Below are 19,784 nucleotides of genomic sequence, written 5' to 3' on the forward strand. Positions count from 1 at the left end.
CTGGCACGGGAGAACCTGATTAAATCTGGAGATAAACGTAAAAGACAACAGAAACGTAAGGTACTGGATAACTTTGAGGTAGGCGATATGGTTTTGGTGAGAGTTCCCATGTTGTCAAATAGTGAGGATAAGGTAACTAAGAAATTTTTTCTTTTATATCAAGGCCCTTATAAAGTACATCGTAAACTAGGACCCTGTGCTTACAAGTTAGCGGATGGCGAGAGCGTAATGAATGGTTCATATAACATTAGTAGTTTGCGGAGATACCTGTCGTGTGAGGTGGCTGAACCGGATTGTGAGATATAGGTCAGTAACTCGGGGAAGTTGCTACTTGTTATGTCAGACTACGAGTGGATGAGTTCACGTCTCAATTGTGGTGGTATTTCCTAGTTGTGTTTGTAAACAAGGGAGGTGTTTGTGTGACAGTAGAATTACGCTAGTTCATTGACGAGAGATCATCTGTTTTCCGTATGTGAGGCCATGAAATTTGATATATTTGTTTTCTAAGATGTTACAGAAGGCTAATTAAAGCTGACGACGGCAAATAATTAATTTTCCCGTATGTGCATTTCTAACTTGCAATAATTTTACCGTGAGCTTAAATCACGTGTGTATGCGAGTGAAGTGTACTACATCCTGCTTCAAGATAAAGTTGAAACATTCGAAAGAGTGATAAGAGTGTAAATTGTTTGTATCATTTGTTTTCCATGTTTCTAATGTATAAGATTGGAAAAGAACGTGTTATTGCTATCTAGCAAAGAATGTCGGAGAGATGGGGAGTAAAAGGACACATAGACACTCGGCAGAGTCTGTAATCTGAATTGTATATATATTATGTTATATTTTCTAGGATAATCTTGTTTTTTTACAAAAGTGAAAAGGTGCTTGTGTTGGGCATAATTTTGTAGCTATACCTCAAAATGAACTGAAATAACAGACAGTCGCAATGGGAAGCAGTCTAAGAGAGATATGGAAAGAGTGAGATATAATTAATTGTATGAAAATAATGTCGCTCGTTATGGGCAGGTAATAGAGGTATTACAAGTCAATGTGGGAGTAAGTGTGTGAGTTCTCAACTCATGTGATATTTGTTAAGAACTCATGGGGGCGTATGTAACGTTCCAGACGTTACAGTGTGATTATGTTAATTTTATTATGTGTAATTAATTCAGGAAGTTAACGTCATGATATTTATTTTGGTATGTAATTGTATTATCATTCATGTTTAATCATTTGCTCACTATCATTTCATTACTTTGTAACTACGACTTGTAAACGAGGGCTGAATATCCTAATATTCACTTAGATTCTTGCGACAGTTGGTTAAAATTAACTTGCAGTAGATTTCAGTTATCTTGCCACATCACCGAGGAGGAAGGGAGGACAAATTTAGACATCAAGTTCTGAGAAAAGCGAGCACGTGTTCACGCGTCCTAACGTAAGCTACCGTATTTCGACCAGAATTATTCGAACTGATCAACGCCTATATTTTCAAAGGAGCGTCATGTTGCCATGGATACTGAGTGAAAGGACGAATAGAAGAACAGTTGATATCATGATTTTGGCCCGTCAACTCTAATATCTGGAGTGGGGAGAGAGGTGTCATCTGATTGGACCACGTGTAAGCGACCTGTAATTAGCGCGAGAGAAGGTTATAAAAGAGCGTGTTGGAGCTCGTGGCATCACTTATTCTTACTTATTCATTCTTATTCGCTCTCTACAACGTCTTATTCGCTTCTGCGAGTCTCTCTACATTATTCTACGATCTTCTACGAGGCTTCTACTTGATTTTCTACTTGATTCTTCGTCTCGATACTTAGAAATTCTGAATGAGGGGTGTATAGCCACTCTTATCAGGAAGTACGTACAGCACGGCTATAAGACCGGTTTGAACCAGTCTAAGTCAATAGATAGTTTTAATCTAGATAGAAATGAAACTTCAGAGAACATTTTCAGTAAAGTTGGAAGGATTCTTAATTGAGTATCCTCTCCATATAACCCAAGGTGGTTCTTCTAACTATGACTTAGGGCTTATCTCCAATATATGGGATAGAGCATAATAGGGAGTGTTAGTTTTGAAGTCATCTTCCAATTAGTGGTGGGTGCAATTGGCAAGGCAGGAATGGTACTGAGCTGCAGATGAAGAGATCTCAAAGACGAACGGTGATGTTCCCGCTACAAGGAGGGAAGCTTTCCAAGGACCAGCAGATCAAGACGACATGGTGAGCAAGCGAGTTAAAGATATTGCAAGTTTTCGCGAAGTAGAGTCATTCAATTTTTTATTAAATTCATTTTCTATTTTAAATTCAGTTCTCGTTAAACCGTCGTCATTTATATTAAATATAATAAATAGTATTTTTCTAGTTTACTTTAATCAATTTGCCTTAATTAGCCTTTTAATTTCTAATTCTCCTGCTTAATGATTAGTGCACTATCACCTCACCCCTGTGATAAGAGTCTGTCCAAGCTTGATTATAAATTTTATCTTTAAGTCCTCAGCTTAAAGATTGGCGCCCTTTGCTTGCTTGGTTGCATTTCTCATTTGATGATTGTTCTCCGAGAGGGGAAGACACAGAGAGATGGCTCCAGTCATCGATATATATATATATAATTACCTATTCTGTTACGGTCCAATATCCGAATGTGCTGGTATTTACACTACACAGTCTTTATAATGTACAACGAAATATATTAGGTAACATGTGTAGTAGTCTCAGAAGATGGCAAGTATCTTATTTTATAATACCATGTTGCTTTCATAGCAGACAACATACGGCTAATGAAAGTGAATTTATGTTTTGTACGAATTCAGGCTGGTGTTTTTGAACACTAAACAGAAGCGCACTCCACCATACCGCAGAAATTCATCAAGTCTATCCAGTGCATTTAACTAATACTCAGGGGAATAACGAACACATTACTTAACAGTATTTACCATTTGTGTCATATAAATATTCAGACTTGCTGTTGGAATAAACTTTCTTTTTTTCTTGTCAGTTTAGCTGAATTATAAAAGGGACAGCTTTTGAGTTATTTATGAATAAAAATTACGTATCAACCTTCTTGTTTTAATGCTATTTGTTCGGGGCGTCGACCTGTAGATATCTGTTGCCCCTACTTGCACCATATGATATGAACCTGCGTGTAATTGGAATTGCGGAAGTTTATAGTGTTGAATGTAAGGAAAGGAACGTTAAGGACGGCAAAAACACCCAGTCCCCAGGCCAGCGATATTAATTATTTACAATTAAAAACCCTTGACCCGGCCTGGAATCGAACCCGGGGCCGCCGGGTGACAGACGGACGCGTTACCCCCTGCATCATGGGGTCGGCAAACCTTAATTGTTATATACACTACGGTGAATTTTTAACGTGGATTATGTCTGTCTTCTTTTTAAATACTGGTCCCTCGGTAAAAATTCGTATGCACCGATAATGTTTACACCAAACTTGCTTTAATAATTTAAAAACTCTAAAATATAAGAAAAATATAACTAATTTGTAAAGAATAAATTCCGAACAGTGATTATGAAGCATTTCTTGCGTCATTTTCAACGATGTGTTGATTGGAGTACAGCATCTATAATCGTTAGTAAAACATACTTTTAAATATTCGTGATTGATTAATGGTGCGCTCAATATTAACAGGCATGGTTACATTTTACTATATTGATACATTCAAAGAAATCTGACACGTTACTAGCTTGCAAGATCAGATAGATTAATAGCGAACGATGCGTGCATCTGAAGTTTTGCGTTGAAATCCGTGTTGGGTTGTAAAATTAGTATACCTCGGAACAGCGTTGTGATAGCATGTACTGCGAGGTGTCATTCCTTCGGTCTAAGCGAGGTATATCGGAATCTGTAATAATTCCTGCGAGAACGTATGCCTAGGAGCGTGAAGAATTGTGATATTATTTGAAAATGCGTGAATATTCTCTAAATGTCTCGATATCTTAATTTAGAGAATCGAGCGAGTTGGCCGTGTGGGTGTGGTCACGCAGCTGTGAGCTTGCAATCGGGAGATAGGAGTTGTCCGTGGTTTCACATTTCCACACCAGCTAAATACTGGGGCTGTAGCTTAAATAAGGCCACGCCACTTGCTTACCTCTACTAGCTCCCGACTGGCGTTGTGGGGTCGAAAATGATACCGTAGAATGGATGACCTCATCATCATCATCATCATCATCATCATCATCAGTTTACCCTCCAGGTTCGGCTTTTCCCTCGGACTCAGCGAGGGATCCCACCTCTACCGCCTCAAGGGCAGTGTCCCGGAGCTTCAGACTCTTGGTCGTGGGATACAACTGGGGAGAATGACCAATACCTCGCCCAGGCGGACTCACCTGCTATGTTGAACAGGGGCCTTGTGGAGGGATGGGAAGATTGGAAGGGATAGGCAAGGAAGAGGGAAGGAAACGGCCGTGGCTTTAAGTTAGGTACCATCCCGGTATTCGCCTGGAGGAGAAGTGGGAAACCACGGAAAACCACTTCCAGGATGGCTGAGGTGGGAATCGAACACACCTCTACTCAGTTGACCTCCCGAGGCTGAGTGGACCCCGTTCCAGCCCTCGTACCACTTTTCAAATTTCGTGGCAGAGCCGGGATTCGAACCCGGACCTCCGGGGGTGGCAGCTAATTACGCTAGCCACTACACCACAGAGGCGGACATGGATGACCTCAAACACCCTTTATTTAAGTTTCCAAAATAAATACATGTAAATTATACTTCCTTATACCTTTACATTACCTACAATGAGAAATTAATATCTTTACTGATTATAGATTGGGTGATAATGCATAATTGTTTTACCGTCACTGTTTTTAAAGGAAAATCGCACTCCGATTAATTAAACTTAAATAAAAAGAAATTTAAATGTTCATTGCTCCAAAGCAAATTCAAAGGTACATTTAAATATTATAATATACAAAACTTATAAAACGTTTGAATTTTACAGTAATTTACGTCATTTTCACAACCACTAAATGGTTTGAAGTTTGAAAATAATTTTCTGACTTTGACGTCTCACTTGCCTGTTGGGTTCAGTAGGTGACCATTTCTATCTGTTTCTACAAGAGAAAGATGAAGGATGGTTATGGACGTCTAGGTTGTTCGTGAAACTTTCCTCTTCGTCTTCCTCACCTTTTTCTTGTGTCCGACTCGTTGGCTGAATGGTCAGCGTACTGGCCTTCGGTTCAGAGGGTCCCGGGTTCGATTCCCGGCCGGGTCGGGGATTTTAACCTTCATTGCTTAATTCCAATGGCTCGGCGGCTGGGTGTTTGTGCTGTCCCCAACATCCCTGCAACTCACACACCACACATAACACTATCCTCCACCACAATAACACGCAGTTACCTACACATGGCAGATGCCACCCACCCTCATCGGAGGGTCTGCCTTACAAGGGCTGCACCCGGCTAGAAATAGCCACACGAAATTATTATTATTATTATTATTATTATTATTATTATTATTATTATTATTATTATTATTATCATTATTATTTTCTTGTTCCGAATCCGCGTCGCGCTCGGAATTATAATCTGGATCATTTAAATCTGAGAGATCGTTGTCGCCACTTCGTTCGGCATCTTCCTCTAAAACAGTGCAATCCTAGCATCAGACACTAACATGCCAGGGCGAGATGTGGAAGCCATTGCAAGGCTTACACGAAGAAAAAGTACCAAACACACACTTCGAATGAAATATGAACACTTACAAAATTTTACGTCACGATAAATTTCGTAACACATACGCCGTTGTGGGGTCGTAAACGGCACCACACAATATGTAAATCAAGTTCCTGAGAAAACCAGTGTTTACTAAATGCTCTAAGTCCAGATAGCAGTTGACCTTGCGTTAAATAACAGCTACAGTGAACGTCGATAGTCAGAACGGAATACGGAGGGAGCGCCAGGGTTGTACAAAGTCTCTGGTATATTCAAAGACCCCACAACGCCAGTCGAGGGCTAGCTCATCGTCGCCATAAGACATAAAGCAAATTTTAAACAAAGGAAAATAATAATTTAAAGATGACCCTATCCCACCGTAAATAACAGCAAGTGGAAAGATTGAATCGAAGGGAGTTGAACAAGCCCAAGATGTTCGAGGTTGGGCGTGAGAAAACCTATGTACTACTTAATAAAGCCGAAACGGCCAAGCGCTGCGAGCCACAACAGAGTGGGCCTTACCTCACCGTTCCCGTCTACCCTGTGGATTCAAGTTGCGCAGCTGGGCGCCCGTTCAGAACAGCCCAGAGCTTGCGCACTGGCTTGACTGAAATAAGGGCAGCTTACGTGCCAAACGTTACATGAGAGTCAAGTGGGGTAGTGAACACACTAGGCACGGCACAAGAGCAGTGACGTTCGATTGTAACTGCGAAGCTTTCCTCTCACCATTTTCAACGAAATGTCCGTAGGAGTACAGCATAAAAGAAGGCACTGTAATCACAAGAAGGCCTATCTTTTTAAAATATTAATGTTTGATCTATACTGCGCTTAGTATTAACAGACTCTTTATTCTCCTATATTTATTAATCACAATGGAGCCTCCGTGGCTCAGATGGCAGCGCTCCGGCCTCTCACCGCTGGGTTCCGTGGTTCAAATCCCGGTCACTCCATGTGTGATTTGGACAAAGCGGAGGCGGGACAGGCTTTTCTCCGGGTACTCCGCTTTTCCCTGTCATAATTAATTCCAGCAACACTCTGCAATATCATTTCATTTCATCTATCATTCATTAATTATTGCCCCAGAGGAGTGCCACAGGCGTCGGCAGCCGGCACAATTCCTACCCTCGCTGCTAGGTGGGGGCTTCATTCATTCCATTCCTGACCCAGTCGAATGACTGGAAAAAGGCTGTGGATTTTCATTAAGCAGTATGTGTACACATACTTGAATACATAGAACATAAGGAACATAAATGCTTTTACCAGTCTTCGGAAAATGACACAGTTCATTAGATGGTACCCGGTATCGTGAACAGTGTATACCACGGAGTCGGCAGGTAAAGTTTGGAATCCTTTGATTAGGTATATCTTCCCGTGGTACCCGTGGACGCCGCAGCTTATGATTTATGCGGCGTAGCTTGTGGACAGGTCTTTACCAGATACTGGTCTTCAGCACTTCCGTGTTGAAGAACCTTACTGGAATTTGCTAAGCTACCTGTCGACTTTCTCCTACCACAACAATCGATGCTGCATAATCAGGGAGTCCAAATGTGGACTTTAAATCCTCCAAGAAGTAAGACTGCCGGGCTGAGTAGCTCGAAGAGTAGACCGTTGGCCTTCTGAGCCCAACTTGGCAGGTTGTATCCTTGCTCAGTCCGGTGGTATTTGATGGTCAGCCTCATGTCAGTAGATTTACTGACACGGAAATAATTGCTGAGGGGCGAAATTCCGGCACAACGGCGTCTCAGAAAACCGTAAAAGTAGTGGGATGTAAAAACAAATAACAGTATATATATTGGTTCGTTTTGGCCTACTAGGGACCCCGAGGCTCGTCTTAACTCTTACCTAATGTTTTTTTCTGTTTTTTCTTGGCTCAGTATGCTTTCATTTTCTGGCTGTGTGCCTGCTTCCTTCCGTCCGTCCACTTAGGTCTGGTGGTCCCTGTACTCTTGGCCAGGCGGTACTCAAATCGGTTCTCTATGGTCTCTAATGGGATCTACATTTCTTCTAGGTCTGATTTTACTGCGGTTATCCACTTGGTTTTTGGGAGCTTTTCCCCTACTTGTCACTGTGAGTATTCTGTTGGGGATCCTGCAGGGTTTCAGGCGGCTCATGTGTCCGTAGAAAGTCAGTCACCTTTACCTCATACGAGTGAATATGTCTTTCTGGTGTTCGTAGAGCTCTTTATGGCCATTGCTGTGCCAAAACCGCGAATGTGAAAATGCCGTTCCAATCCATTATTTCCCTTAAGACTGGTCACGCCTCCCAGCCACGTATTGGTACGCAGTCCATTAAATTTCCTTGAGTTAATCTTCCTTTGCCCGTGTATAAAGGAAAATGAACCTTAATCTACCGTACTGTAGAAATGTATGTTTTTATGAGATTTACCCACTCCTAGACTATGACGTATTTAAGGTTCAATTAACTAAATCGATCTTTCCTCATCAATTCGATTCAGTACCTCTTCATTCATGATTCGATCTATCCATCTCACCTTCAGCATACCTGTATAACACCACATTTCAAAAACTTCTATTACCGAGCTCGATAGCTGCAGTCGCTTAATTGCGGCCAGTATCCAGTATTCGGGAGATAGTAGGTTCGAACCCCACTATCGGCAGCCTTGAAAATGGTTTTCCGTGGTTTCCCATTTTCACACCAGGCAAATGCTGGGGCTGTGCCTTAATTAAGACCACGGCCGCTTCCTTCCCACTCCTAGCCATTTTTCCTGTCCCATCGTCGCCATAAGACCTATCTGTGTCGGTGCGACGTAAAGCAACTAGCAAAAAAAAACTTCTATTATCCTTCTTTCTGTGCCAGTTAACGTCTATGTTTCACTTCCATACAATACGACGCTCCAGACGAAGGTCTTCGAAAACGAATTCCTATATGAATGTTCCAAGTGAGCAAATTTATTTTCTTAAGAAGGGCCTCCCTTGCTTGTGCTAGTCTGCATTTTATGTATTCCTTACTTCTGCCATAGTTAATTATTTTACTACACAAGTACTGCAACAACATGTAGCCTATCTAGTTCGCTTTTCATTTACTTAACTAATATTGCCTGCATCACCTGACTTTGCTTGACTGCACTCTATTCCTTTTGTTTTGGACTTATCTAATTCCGTCTTGTACTCCTCCGCCAGGAATCTGTCCATAATTTCTGTCCGTAATTTCTCCAAATGTTCTGCAGACTCAAATAAGATAACAATATTATCCGCAAATCTCAGAGTTTATAATTCCTCCTTTTTGATTCACTTTCCAAATATCTCCTTGATTTCCTTTACTGCATGTTCTATATAGTCATGTAAAAGGAGGGAGACAAGCTGCAGCCTTGCCCCACTTCTTTCTGGTTTGCTGCTTGCTTTTTAAAGCACTCCATTCTTATCACTGCAGACTGACCTTTGTGTAGATTGGAAATAGTTCCTCTCTCTTGATTTCTGATTCCGATCACCTTCAGAATCTTTAATAATTTGGTCAATCAACAACATTGAATGCCCTTTCTAGATCTACGAGCGCCGTGTACGTGGGCTTATCCTTCTTTATTGGGTCTTCTAAAATCATACATAAAGTCAGGATTGCTTCACGTGTTCCTACATTTCTTCTGAAGCCAAAGTTATATTCTAGAAACTCAGTTTAAACTTGTCTTTTCATTCTTCTGAAAATAATACCTGCTAAAATTCTGAAGGCATGGGATACCAAACTAATGGTGCGGTGGTTCTCGCACTTGTCATCACCGGATTTTTTGCGAAAATCGGACGGCACTTTTCCTATATCGTACATCTTACACACTCTATGGAATAACCTCGCCATGCTGGTTTCTCCTAAGGCAGTTAGTAATTCTTAGAGTACGTTATAATTCCCGGTGCATTATTCCTATTTAGGTCTCTCAATGATCTGTCGAATTCTGACCTCAAAATTGGGTTCCCCACTTCATCATCATCATCAACTGCCCCTTCTTGTATCAGAACCTTATCATCTACCTTGATGCATCTTTTTAATATGTTTCCTGTCATCATTATGCCTTGTTTTCTTTCCCTAGAAGTGGTTTTCCGTCTAAGCCCTTAATATTCATACACCAAGTTTTACTTGGAGAAAGGATTTATGCAGCATCGAACTTTCCCAGGACCATACAACCTTCAACATCCTTGCACTTCTCTTCCAGCCATTCTTCCTTAGACGTCCTGTACTTCTGTCTACTTCATTCTTTTATAGCCCGTATTTCCTGTCCTCCCCAATTTTTGTATTCTTGTACTTTCGTCGTTTGTCAATCAGGTCTAATATCTCCCGGGTTATCAATTGATTCTTAGTTGATCTTTCCTTTATTCCTAATCTCCCTTCAGCAGCCATAATCAGATCATTCTTCACGACTGTCCATTTGCATTCTTGTACTTTTGTCGTTTGTCAATCAGGTATAATATCTCCTGAGTTATCCATTGATACTTAGATGATCTTTCCTTTATTCCTGACCTACATTCAGCAGCCTTAAGGATATCGTTCTTCTCCACTGTCCATTCTTCACCTACCGTGTTTCCTTCATTCATTTGTCCCAATACGAATTCTCCTACTCTTCCTTGGCCTACCACGAAATTACATTCTACCATCACAATTCTCGTCACCTTTTACATATTTTTTTAAAATCTTCTATATCTTGATATATTCTTTCGATTTCTTCATCATCCGCTGAACTTGAAGGTATATAGACCACTATTGTGGTAGGCATTTGCTTGGTGTCCAGGCAACAATGATCCTTTCACTATGCTGGTAGTAGTAGCTTACCCACGGCCCTATTTTCTCAGACATTACTGTACCAACGCCTTGTGCAACATATTCCTTGAAACAATACCTCACACTCTTTTATATCTACTTATCTAGATCCCATATGTTTACATTCCTTCCTTTCATCAATGTCTTCATATGCTATTTCATGACCAACGACTTGTGGTCAGAGTCCACGCCTGCTTCTGGGAAGTCATGCAATCCGAAACCTGGTTTCTAAATCTCTGCCTAATCATAATTAAGTAGATTTGATACTTTCCAGTATATTCAGGACATGTCCAAGTATACAGACGTCGTTTGTGTTGTTTGAACCAAGTGTTATCAAGGACTAAATTATGATCGGTGCAGAATTCAAACATCCGACTTCCTCTTTCATTCATTTTTTCCAATCCGAATTCTCCTACTGCAGTACCTTCTCTCCCTTGGCCTACGACGGAATTCCAGTCTCCCATCACAATTTATTCTCGTCACGTTTTACATATTTTATTAAATATTCTGTCTCTTCATATATTCTTTCGATTTCATCGTCCGCTGAACTAGAAGGCATATAGACCACTATTGCGGTAGGCATTGGCTTTGTATCTATCTTGGTTACAATCAATCCTTTCATAATTTTGGTCGTAGTAGCTTACCCACTGCCCTATTTTCTCATTCATTATTAAAACAACTCCTGCATTTCCCCTGTATGATTTTGTTTTGATAATTCCGTAGTTGCGTAACCAAAAATCCCGTTCTTCCTGCCAACTTACTCCACCAACTACATCTAACATTAGTCTATCTATTACCCTTTTCATATTCTCTAACTTACCACAAAAATTAAAATTACTAACATCCCAGTCATCCACTCGCAGTATATCAGTATCCATCTTCCTGATGATTGCCTGATGATTCGTTTTGTCCCCTAACTCATTCATTAAAGTATATATTTGTTGGTCCAGGGCTCATGCTATTTTCCTTTCAACAAACAAGTAATATATTTATCGATCCAGGGATCATGCTATTTTGCTGTTTGAACTGCCAACGCTAGTGATATGGACAAAGATAATGACAATTCACAGACATAGCACTCAAACCCTGGACCTCAAGAAAGAAACAAAAGACGGCACGAGCAGCGGAATGAGAACATGAAGAAAACGACACCTAATTATTTCAAACAACTTCAGTGAGCAGAGACATCACACACGAAAGTGTTGGACAAACAAAACACATACGTAAGCGCTGTGACGTAGCAGAGAAAATAGATGTAAGGTAGTAAAGTACGTATCCATATTATTCACTCCAAGTAAAATATTTCGTGCTATTTCTTAATTTACAGCAGATTTTACACTATATTGGAGTAAAACGAATTATTATATTCCATTTGCGACAAATATTAAAGTGACATTTCGTGGATACATTTCGTCTATATAACCTGATGTGGCATTGGTGATAGTGCGTCAGGAGTCTGAAAAGTGGGACATCGTTCTTCACAGCAGGGATACAACGAAACTCACCATTCTTACGACGCTGTTCAGTACCCCCTAAGTTCTCCCTCACCTTCATTCATATTCCAAAGCTCCTCTTCTGAAAACATTTTCTGCTTCAGATTTTTACCCTTACAGAATCATAGAAATAGTGAGTCAGTGAAACTACATCTTACTCGCGCACTTTCTTTAATCAGTATTTGGATAATATGCACGCTAAGATAGAAACAGAAAGATTGGATTTCATTTGATAGAACCAAAGTGAACGGAAAATTGCGTACACCTGTGGGACGTCACGTGAAAAGGAGTTAGGGAAGTTTCTGATCTTGGCAGGGAGGTTGCGCTACCCTCAAGTTTTACTGGCAGAACCCATTTCACGCACGAGCGGACTCAGGACACTATGACTTATGTACGCCAGTATGGTCGTTCTGATCTGTTCATCACATTCACATTTAACCCAAAGTGAACCGAGACACAAAAGACATTAAATATCGGACAAAATCCCCAATACAGGAATACTTCTCAGTGACAACAGACAAAGCTTAGGGGCAGTCTTTAAAAGTTTCTGGTGCATATTTAAGGAATTACTGTATCTCTCATTGCCAGTTCTGCGTCGCCTGTGAATGTGTAAGCTCCCTTGACAGCCTTGTGTTCTTGAAGATAGAGGGACGAACAAAATGTAGTTTACAAGGAAGTTCTGTAAGATAAACTTAACTTGAAGAACAACCTTGGACCTAATTTGAAAGGCAGTAGGTAAGAAGGTTTTTCATTGTAATGACAACTACCCAATTCAGTTGTGGCGGGCTGTAGGCAATGGGGCCTACCATTATAATGAAAAATCCCCAACATGACTGTGACCGCAGTTGGTAACGGGACTTGCCATTATAATGAAAACTCTACAAACCGGAATTCACATGAGAAACGACGTATGGTGACCTTCCCGTGGTGTTTCTCCGGTAACGCTAAGAGCCATGCAATTTCTCACTCACCTATATACTATTTTACCTAGAATTTCGTATACAATGATGGTTGCTCCTCTATGTCTTAGATTTTAAATGCGAAGAGACATTAAAACAATACACCTCTAAGGGGTTTTGACAGTGGGGTGGGATGAGGCCTGGAGATAAAAACATTCATTTCTCTGAAACCTTTTCATTTTCGAAGTCGAAATTTCAAATGATATCCTATGTTTTAAATAACATGTTTGAAAAATGTAATCCCTCAAGGAGTTGAATGGAGTTAAGATCCGAAAACAAAAATATTCATTCCTCCGAAACCGTTTGAGGTACGAAAACAAAATTCAAAAGGACGATTATATTTTATGTCTTAGGTGTGAAATATTTAAAACATTCCATCCCTTAGGGATAAATGGGTTTAGCTCTAGAAACGAATCCCTCAAAACAGTTTGACTTATGAAGTTGTAATATTACAAAGCGTTTATTATTTTGTGTCGTAGGTGACAAATATGATATACTTCAGCTAAATTCATCCCGATGTGGTGCAGCTCTTCTCAGGCACCCCCATTTGAGGTGGGCTGCATGCGCCTTTTTAACCACATACAACCCTCGTCCCAACCTTAAATTTCTGGCAATGCCGGGAATCGGACGCGGGTCGGCAAGGACGTAAGCTAGCAGTGCAAACCGGTGCGCTAGGGAGGCCAACATTCTTCCGTAAGGGCTTTAAATGGGGGTTGACGGTGGAAATCACAATATTCACGTACGAACATAAAATGTTACATGAAGGTTGTCTTCTATGTCCTATATGTTAAACCAGAAACTTTTTAAATGCATTCTACTCCTAAAACAAAAACATTCATTCCTCCATTACTATTCGACGTACGAAGTCAATATTTCACATACTGGTCGCTTCTACGTACTAGAAGTTAATTAAGATAGGGTTTTCAAATACATGTATTTCAATTCTATGGGGTTCAAATGAGCGTTAAATCTGAAAATAAATAATCGTTCCTCCAAAACCTTTCGACGTACGAACTGAGGGTGTGTTTTAGAGGCTCGACCAAAAGCAGACCCTATAAAATGTACAATTTTGAAAGATAACTTCCATTTTTAAACTAGAGCAAAGCATGAGTATCTTGCTAGTGAACGCTATAAAATTCGCGAACACTTCTGAAGGTTAACACTTGAAGAATTCTGTTCATTCAAAAATTTAGTCATGGTGTATTATACGCATTGCAGTTTATTTATTCATTTGCGCAGTCGATTTCAGAGAGCCACACAACAAGCAGGTGGAGGTTCGTTGAGTTTGATTAATTAAATACAAAAACTTGGAGTCATACATAATTAATTTTAAAGTCCTTTCTTACTTCGCCACTAACCTATAATGCAACTTTCTACGGGCTGCTTCTCGAGAACAAATGCGCCCCTCCTCCTCTTTCCCCGGTCCCCATTCAACCTCCAGCTCGCTCACACACTATATTCTAGTCATTCCTCTTCCTTTTCCTCTCTCTGCTTTTCCTCATTCATTTGTCTCACACAATAGCCTGGCAGAACACTAGAGCGCGCTGGTTGAAGGAAAGACTGCATTATAAGCAAACAAAGCGTAGCAGAATAGCAGGAGTCTGTGGTTGTTAGTAATGAACTTTACCGCCAGAGGGTTCTTCATGATCGTCAAAATGGCACTTCCATTCCTTTCTCAAGGAAAGATATTATACACCACGAACAATTTCTTTTAATAATCCCTGTAAATCTTCTTCCATTTTCAGTGAAATTTTCTAACAATGTAACTCCAGAAAAAGCGTAATGTTGCTGGTGATGAGCAAAGATAACGACAAGACTCTTCCTGTTCATTTTAGAAAGAAAAAATGGAATGACCAAACTGTACTCTATAGAACGCTTTGATAAATCCACTATTTAGCCTGGAAGGAAAATATATCGAAAGAAACATTCATGTTTATTAAATTATTTTCAATAACAATATTCAGTATTGGTATTCAGTCGCTAGAGTAAACACATATTGATTTTAATATCCAAGCAAGACCACGGCCTTTCGTATACAGGAAGAATGAGCTTTCAATGAGTGGATAAATTATATTACCTGGGAGCATGGTTCACCAGACTTAAAGAAGTCATAAACCTAAAAGAGAGGATCCAGGCAGTAAACAGGTGTTCCGTTGGACAACGAAATACACTGTGATGTGAAGCCCTTACCTGTCGAACCAATATAAAAATCTACATCACCATTCGTCTGACTGTTCTGCATGGCTTCGAAACACACCTAGAAAGGCCGACCAAGTGAAGCTCGATATCTTCGAAAGAACAGTGATGCGATGACTCCTCGAGCCTAGCAAGGACGAATGAGATTGGAGGTGGAGGACAAACAAAGATAATATAATATGATGTGTGGATAGCGGATCAAAAACATCCTGATAAGTAAGCGGATCCAGTGAGGTGGTTAAGTGGGTGAGGATGCCAGGAAAAAGGTAATACCAAGAACTGTGATGGACTAAAAACCACAAAAAGAACTCGAGACCTTGGTAAACCAGGTCTGGCAATGGTGGGATTAGCTGATGAATTAATTGAACCAGTTGGGCTTCCGGGGAGATAAAGAGAGAGGCATTAGTTTGGCGTAAATTGAGGCAACTTGTTAGGTCAGCGTGTGACCTTCAGGACCAGCAATCACTGAAATATGATAATCATATTTTTATTAGAAATTGTGCTTTGTAGTTTTTAACCAGTTGGTAGGAAATAAATAAATTAATGTAAATTGCTGCATAATCTCAATGTATTGGAAAGAAATGAAAATTAAGAAGAAAGTAATTCTTTATCATTAGAATGTGAAGGAATTGTTTAGATAATGCTTACAATTCTTTCAACAGGATTCAGTCTCACAGCTAATACATCTCCGAGAGTTGTAATAACACCAAATTATATTTGATGGATCTATCGAAAGCGTGAAAGTATAAGTTGGTAATGACAGCTTTAACTACGGTAAGATACCTGCACTGGGGAACATTTCTAATCGCTATTAACAATGTCGTACAGGATAAACTCTTTAATAGCTCTCTTATGTCTGTGTAGTGCGACAGTATTATTTTTACGTTGTTGCATGTAACTACAGACAGAGCTGTGTTTAGTTTCATTGTTTTTCAGTGGTAAATAGCCATAAACTGTGTTCCATCATTATTTAATTTCTTGGTAACGTTTTCGCTTTTTAAATCAATGCTATCCGCATTTTCAACTTTAACATTTTGAAGTGACATTCATTAATTTCTATCTGCAAGTGCCAAGTAAAGTTTATTTGCATATTCCAAACAACGTGTTGTCTGCCCTATATAAATTAAAGGCAGTACTTTGCAAATTTTGGTGACAAGTGATTGTGAACGTGTCGGGGGACTGTACGACTGTGGACACTCATATAAAGCTAAAACACGAGTGTTTACAACGCATCAAGATCGCCGTAGACCTCCGAGAAATTCAAGACCTTCAGGTACGAGGTAGGGTTCCATTCCGTGGTGGTGGGTGGTCTTGGGAGCACGAGTCGAATTCTATGGTGACGAGAGGACCCTGCAGTACGTCTTGCCTGGTGAACCATTCTGGAAGTACCAAGGTGGTGTGAAATTTAAAACTGTCAAAATTTTGAATAAACCAAGAGTTCAAAGTACGTCTTTACTTATTGTAAATAGAACCTGTGCCCGTTCACACGTCCGCGACAGCTTTCAAAATGGCGCCGACTGAAGGTATGGGCCATGTAATCTATAGGAAGCAAAGAATAGACACCAGTTGCGATGACACAGAAGGCCATACACGTCATGGAACGGTCAAGTATTCAGGGTGAAACGGACAGTGGACTGTCTACTGTATTGTTTTACAAAAAAAGTAGAAAACTTCATTGTTAAGAAAACTCCATCTTAAATTTTCTCAACGGAGAGTGAGGACGGAATTACCGACCGCGGTATAATTCTTTTAGGAATAACAAAGGATCTAAAGATATTTTAATGGAAAAAGCATCGGAAACGAGAAGAAACAAGTCAAATCACCGAAAAATAGCATAGTTGACTCGAGATATTAAGAAGGAATCACCTACAAGAACTACGAGATACGCGTGGGTGCAAAGGGAGACCAAACCAACATAAAAAGGATCACACACAAGAAGAGAAACATCTCCAATGATTGAATCAGAATAAAAATAAGTTTTCCTCAAGATGTACAAGAAGGGCAGACAGAGAATAGATGCACTGAAATCATTACCAACGAAATCGAGGATACGTCGGAGAGCCACGAAAGAAATAATAAAATTAAGGATTACAGACGTCAAAAAAGAATTGTATAATGGCTGTACACTGCACTATAATCATTAATTTAGATGCTGACAAGAAGACCATGAGGATGATGTGCTAAATACACATGATGGACCAAGCTGGGGACCAGTACATCTTGCTATACGACCGAGCCATGATGAGGAAGACGACGGGAAATCATCCGACCGAGCCATGATGAGGAAGGCGACGGGAAACCATCCGACCGAGCCATGATGAGGAAGGCGACGGGAATCCAGACAGCACTTCCGTGATGAAGAAGCGGATGATGTACCAGATGTCCAACCCATGACCTAACCGAAGACCCAACTACATCCATTTGGGAGCAGAACAGCTGGACCAGGGACAACCATGAGCGAGCTAAGTCATTTACAATATTTAATCGCATAATTTTGGTTCGCCTACACATGTACCTTAGGTATGTGCCGATGGGCCAATTATAGACCGATACATAAGAAATGCAAGTGAATGTTACCAACGAAGTGTGAGATATTTAAGTCCGTAGTTACATGATTTAGCAATATAGCAGTAGTTTCTGATGTAATGGATATATACGTCAACGTATATCGGTCAAAATACTCGTATGTAGCGTGAGGTTTGAAAGAGAAGTTTGGAAACAGCTGATTATAATGACATACTGGCAGATTACAGAGATTTCATAGAGGTAATGTTACAAGTTGACGTCACGATTGGTTGCGCGCGGTGTAAAAATAAACAGATGGAATCACGCATTGTTTTGCTTCACAATAAGGGCATTGAACTCAATCATAGGTTATGAGATATAGCAACTTTTAAATGTTGTCTTAAGAAACAGTGTGGTACTTTGACATGGTCGTGTGTTTGGGAACGCGACGAGTTATTATTGAGGCTACGATGTTAAGATATTATATGGATGTTGAAATAAGGTTACGATTGTGCTAACTGGAGGAAAGGTATGAGTTATATAGTGATATGAGAAGTTTTATTCGCACCATGCAGGGGCCATTGAGTGCATGCAGTTTAAGATATACTACACTACATTATTTTTTTAGATTCGTATACGTAAGATTGCCCACACCGCTGGAGCGACCTAAGCCAAGGTATGAACAGAATTTACTATTGTAGAAGTATGCTTGTGACGGAATCGTATGTCAACTTTAGATGTGTTGTAATGAATATCGGAATACAACGATACGTTTGATAGCTGTATTTGACCAAATGCATTCACGACACCGATATATATGAGAGTATGTTTCTGAACACCGCGGCATAGCGCTTGCATAGTAACTGCGTATGAATAAATTAGCTTGCATTGAAGTAGAATGTTATGGAATATAACGAAGGAAAGGGACATTGAACCTAAAAGGACATGTGTATGACAGCCAAAGATTATGTTGAAGTTAGATAGCTAAATAGATTAACATATTCTCTGTTTGAACTTACATTTTCTCAACGAACTATAGCTAGGGAAAAGCTAGAATAGGAGCCGTATTTAACAGGCACTAGGAACGAATGCCTTAGTTCGTAAGAAGTTATCCATGCACAACGAGAACGTAGCAATAAAACAATGAGTTCGGATTTACTCAGATTTACTCAGATTTACTCAGATTTATTCAGATTTATTCACATGGAATTATGCATATAAGTTCACTCATATGGATTCATCCAGTTAAATTTACGCATCTAGATTTACTTATTTCAGTTTGCTTATATGAATTGACTTATTAGTGACTCGTCATTGACTGAGTATTAGCTACAATTTACCATGTGATGTTTTTCAACGCTCAATCCTAATTGGATAGGCGAGTAAATATATCCGTGATACAGTTCAGTCCTCCGATTTAAATATGAAGTTTGGGTTCAATTTAAGGTTGAACTTATTAGTGGACTTGAGATACACTTCGGCTTAACATTGTGTCTAAGTGAGACTTATTTAATTAGTCTTAAAGCAAATGAGCTATCGTAACAAGTTGATTGTGTTGGTATTACACTTATGTCTCAACTGCAGTATGGACCTTAGATGTCCAGTGATCTATTGTAAATATGTACATACTCAATTTTTACTTCACGAAGGAACTGATCTTCATAGTTTAATACTGGATATTGTTTCCCTTTCTACGAGCCAGCGCTGACTCATAACCCATACTTGTTTTTACGCAATTCCAGATAATGCCTCGCATAAAATGCCAATTTAATAATCCAATATTTTATCAATAAATATCTTATTTATTTTCTACAATTGTATGTGTCATGAATTCTTCCATTACAGCCTAGTTCATAAGTTAGTTGCTAGCTAAGAGAAGTATTGAGTAATTAAGTATTCCATTTAATCATGACCAGTTCTCACGTAGTCAAATATTCAGATAAAATTTGTCGACGGTTACTACTATTACGTCGTGAGTTTCTATAGGCGTCACCCGTGAGTTGCTAATCTCTTCGTACTCACGTTAAGCGTATCCTGTAGTAAGATTACATGTCTTACTTGCCATTAGAAAACCCTGAGGTACCCGCTGAGCGACCCCATTTCGTCTGACTAGGCTGCCCATCGACGAGTTGAAATGGAGGTATCGGGTAAAGAATGTAACGTTCGAAAAGACCCAATTGTTACAAACCTATCCTTCTGT

The sequence above is a fragment of the Anabrus simplex genome, chromosome 1 (assembly GCF_040414725.1).
Source record: "Anabrus simplex isolate iqAnaSimp1 chromosome 1, ASM4041472v1, whole genome shotgun sequence".
In the NCBI taxonomy this organism is placed as follows: Eukaryota; Metazoa; Arthropoda; class Insecta; order Orthoptera; family Tettigoniidae; genus Anabrus; species Anabrus simplex.